Genomic DNA, 4,763 nt, shown 5'->3' on the forward strand with positions numbered 1-4,763 from the left:
GTGTATATGTGTGTGTGTGTCTGTATATGGCTAATTTCTGATGTGGCACTATAGGATAACCACAAAGTCGGCAGTTCAAACCTACCATCTGCTCCTTGGAAACCCTGTACAGGGTTGCTATGAGTCGAAACCAATTCAACAGTACTTAACAAAAACAGCAGGGCTAATTTCTATAACAAGGAAATGCAGAAATCCTCAGATAGCTGGCCAAGTTCAAGAAGAAAGTCTCTGGCCAGCTGAGACCAGAATTCTCTGTTTGGAAGGAACTTTCTTCCTGGATTCCTGATTACCATGTTACTTTCATCTGTGGCCTTCCTGTCTGAGAGGTGGTGGTCTCTAGGCTCAGGGAAACCAAAGGAGGACCACCTTCTCCCTGAGCTCTACGTCTGCACTGAATTGCCTACAGACTGAACCCTTTCTGCCTGCCTTCAGGAGTTCAGGTCAACATGAGCACACAAGATCCAGGGACTGTTCATTATATGTAATTGGCAGGGGAAGACTCCTGAGAGCTGATGGGGCCAGAGAAGGTTCAATGACTTGTATCTGAAGAAGAGCAGAGTCAAAGTCTGCCCTCGGTGGCAGATGTGTCCCAAACACCATTAGTCATGACAGAAGTCAAGGGGTCCCGTCAAAGGAGGCTGGACTGAGTTCATGATGTGACTAGATGTCAAACTACTCCCAGAAACGGAGAAGTCAGGAGATTAGAAGTGATGGCTTGAGGCACTGCTGGCGTAGTGGTTAAGTGCTAGGCTTCTAGCTGAAAGGTTGGCTCCAAGGGTGCATGCTCAGGTCTCATAATTTGAAGGTCTAGGTAGGTGGGAAAACACCCCTGGTGCCACAGTGGTTAAGTGCTTGGCTGTTAATTGAAAGGTTGGTAATTTGGTTTCACTTGTCACTCAACGGAAGGAAGATATGACAGTCTACTTCTGTAAAGGTTTACAACTTTAGAAACCCTATAGGGCAGCTCTCCTCCATCCTACAGAGGCACCGTGACTTGGAATCGACTCAACAGTAACAAGGTTTTTAGGCAGATGGGTGATGCCAGTAGTGTGCCAGCGATAGGATTCTTGCCTTCCATGTGGGAGACCTGGGCTCGATTTCTAGCTAAGGTATCTCATGTACAGCTGCTACTCGTCTGTCAGCGGAGACTTGCTGTGATGCTGAACAGGCCTCAGCAGAGCTTCTAGACTAACACAGACTAGGAAGAAAGGCCTGGAAATCCATGTTCAAAAATTAGCCAGTGAGAACTCTGTGGATCACTATAGTCCAGTGTATGGGTTTGGGACTGCTAACAACAATACCAACAAACAGGAGGGAGAACAGAGATTGATGAAGTTCAACACGGAGAGGACAGCGATAGAAGCAGCTGTGAATGGGTACGGCAGGGCCGTTTAGAGCCAGGGCTGCAAACACCGAGTATGATGAACCAGCTCTCTTTTGGTTGAAAATTAAAGAATCTAATTCTTAATTTCACAGAGGAAAAGAAGAGAGAAAGAGATGGGGGTGGGGTGGACTATTGAAAAAGACAACTGAGGTATTTTTTAGACTCTAACGGCTGAGCTATCCGTCAAGCATAAACTAGAATCGAGACTGAGATTACCATGGAGAAACCAGTCACTGTCCTCTTCCTGACTTCTGCTTCCTACTTCTGTTTGATGTTGCTGTGAAGTGCTGTTGAGTCAGTTCTGACTCATAGCAACTCTGTATAGCGTTTCCAAGGAGGAGTTGGTGGGTTTGAACCAGCAACCTTGTGGTTAGCAGTCCAGTACTTATCCTACGGCACCACACCAGGACTCCTTCTTCTGTTCAGTTCTCTTTTATACTTCTGTTCAGTTCTGTTTCACTTTTACTTTTCACTGTTAGATGACATATTTTTTTGCTAATCAGTTCACATCATAGGCTGTGGCTGCTCCGGAGTTAACATGTCCTCAGTTTTTGTATCCTGGAGAGCCCAAGTTTCTTTTCTCAGAACTAAAAGTCCTTGGAAGGATTTTTACTGGCCCAATTCTGGTCAGCTGACACGCTAGATCAGTTACCTGTGGTTGGGGTCACATGGACTCAGTTTCATATGCTTGAGGAAGCCTGATGTTTCTTGCCATAACTGGAGGAGTGGGAAAAAGGCAGTTCCCAGAAGAAAGGCAGTTTCTAGAAAAGGGGGAAATGATGCGGAGAAATAAGAATAGCTGTCAATGCCACCAGGTGTCCTGCAGGGTAATCCTTCTATCTGGGTCCTTCTGTGCTTCAGGAAGATAAGTGTGGAATGTTAAAAGGACAAGCAGGAAGCCTGAGTGATAAAGAGTTTGCCTGCCCCCTCCTATCTGTCCCTTTCCCTCGGTCTTCCCAGGGAACAACCCAGGTAGGCAGCAACGACACACAGAGGACTCAGAGAGGGGGTATCCAAGGGAACCCTAAAGATCTAGAGGAACAAAGGCACGACCTGGCCGATCTCATCCCAGTCCCCACTCCGTCATCAAGGATTCTCTCTAGGAAACTCACAAGTGAGGATGGGAGGATAGGGGCTGCTAGTGGGGAGGATGCAAGGATGATGACAAGTAGAAGAATTCTTGAAATTGATTTTCTCTTCTCCTCTCATGCCCCTTTCTGGAAGAGCATTTGAGAGACATAGTTTACTCATCGCCTAGGATTTTAGAGAGTTGAATGCATCACATGGCACCAAGGAAGAGCTAGCAAGCAGCTCAGAGCTAAGAGCTGGCTCTAGTGGTAGAAAGGTGTCCGGAAGTGGAGTGAAGGGGACCTTGTTCAGCCCAGCTCGAATGGATCATGAGTGGGCTTGGGGAAGAGGGGACCAGATCAGGTATCAAAACTCATATTTGGCCCTACTGTCTCTTGTGTTATTTTGCAGGGGTAGGATTCCACCCCTTTCCACCACCTTTGCTGATTTGCACCCTAATACCTGGTCTGAAGCACATGGAGGAGGACCTCTCTTAGGCTCTGATAGAACTATGATGTGAATTGAATTCCATTTCTTTTTCCTCTGGTTATTATAATTCTTCACTGACCTTCAGAAGGTGGAAATCCATTATATTTTTGTTCTGTGTAGTTCTTTTCTCCCAATCCTTCTAGTAAGTCCTGCAGAATTTGACTGTAATCAAACACTTAATTGTGCACACCAGGAAGAAGAGCATCAGGAAAGAGACTATCAGTGCAGACCCCTCTTGAAATGGTTTGATTTGACCCCAAGCCCTCCGACCCATGATCCCCCAGCACATTTCCCTTCATTTTTGTGTGTCTCAGTTGCAAAGCATAGCCTTCCTGTAATATTCTTCTGCCTATGCAATGCACCTGCATTAGAACCCATGATTTCCTGTACTGTAATTACTTCTTGGTGTAACTGGCTCTCCACTTAGCCTGCGCATACCCAAGGGAAGTGTAACGAGTTGAACGGTAGCCCCACAGACACCAAACCAGTTGCTGTTGGAGTTGGTTCTGACTCATGTTGGCCTCCATAGGGCGTTCAAGCTTGTGACCTCTTGGAGTACATTGATTGGCCTTTCTTCTCATGTATTTTTGGGTGAATGGGCTCAAACGGTCAACCTTTCAGTCAGCAACCAAGCACTTAACCGTTTGTGCTAACCATTTAGGACTCCTGATTGCAAAGATATCAACAACAACGTAAACACCAAACCAGTTGCCATTACATCAAACCCAACTCGCGGCAACACCAGGCATGCAGAGTGGAGCTATTCTCCACACGGTTTTCAAGCTTGTGACCATTCAAAGCCAGGCCTTTCTTCTGAGGAACCTCTAGATGGATTCAAAGCACCAACGTTTTCATGAGTAGTCTAGCACTTAACCATCTGTGTAACCCAGAGACTCCTGGTGGTAGTGGTGGTGGTTTGCCGTGGAGTCAGTTCTGACTCATGGAGACCCTGCATAGGATTTCCGAGACTGTAAATCTTATAGGAGCAAAAAGCCTCATCTTTCTCCCACAGAATGGCTGGTAGTTTTGAATGGCTGACTTTGAGGTTAGCAGCCCGATTCATAACCTCTAAGCTCCCAGAGGGACTCCTAAACACAAAGACTCTAGGTCTAGCATATTAGGTAGGTACATAATCCCTGGACCATGTGAATACTACCTTAACTGGCAACATTTTTGCAGATGTGATAAAGTCAAGGATTTTGAGATGAGGAGACTATCCTGGGTTATCTGTGAAGACTCTGAATGCCACCCCAAGTATCCTTACGAGAGAGAGATGAGGGAGATTCGACACAGAGGGGAAGGTGGTGTTAAGATGAAGAGTGAAAGTGATACAATCATAAGCCAAGGAATGCCAGCAGCCACCAGAAGTTGGAAGAGGCGAGGAATGGATTGTCCCCTAGAGCCCCGGGAGGGAACGCAGCCCTGCTAAACCATTCATTTTGTCCCAGTGAAATTGATAGAGTTTCCTGGCTTCCAGAGCTGTGAGAAAATAAACTTTTGTTGTTTTAAGCCACCAAGTTTGTGGCAACTTGTTACAGTGGCCACAGGAAATTAATATAGGCAGGGGCAATCTGTATTCATCACAGTGCCTTGCACCCTACCCAGAATGAACTAACTATCCTAAGAAATGATTGCTGAATGACGCCAATGAATCCAATTGCTATCCTGACATTTCCTCTTCGCTGTTTTATAATAAACCAGTTACTACAAAGCCAACTCTGACTCCTGCTCCATGGTCTTTTCAAAGACTCATTTTCTGGAAGTTGATCGCCAGGCCTTTCTCCCAAGGCACCTCTGTTGTTGTTGTTGTTGTTGTTGTTGT

This window comes from Chrysochloris asiatica, unplaced genomic scaffold (genome assembly GCF_000296735.1).
Source record: "Chrysochloris asiatica unplaced genomic scaffold, ChrAsi1.0 scaffold00007, whole genome shotgun sequence".
Taxonomy (NCBI): Eukaryota; Metazoa; Chordata; class Mammalia; order Afrosoricida; family Chrysochloridae; genus Chrysochloris; species Chrysochloris asiatica.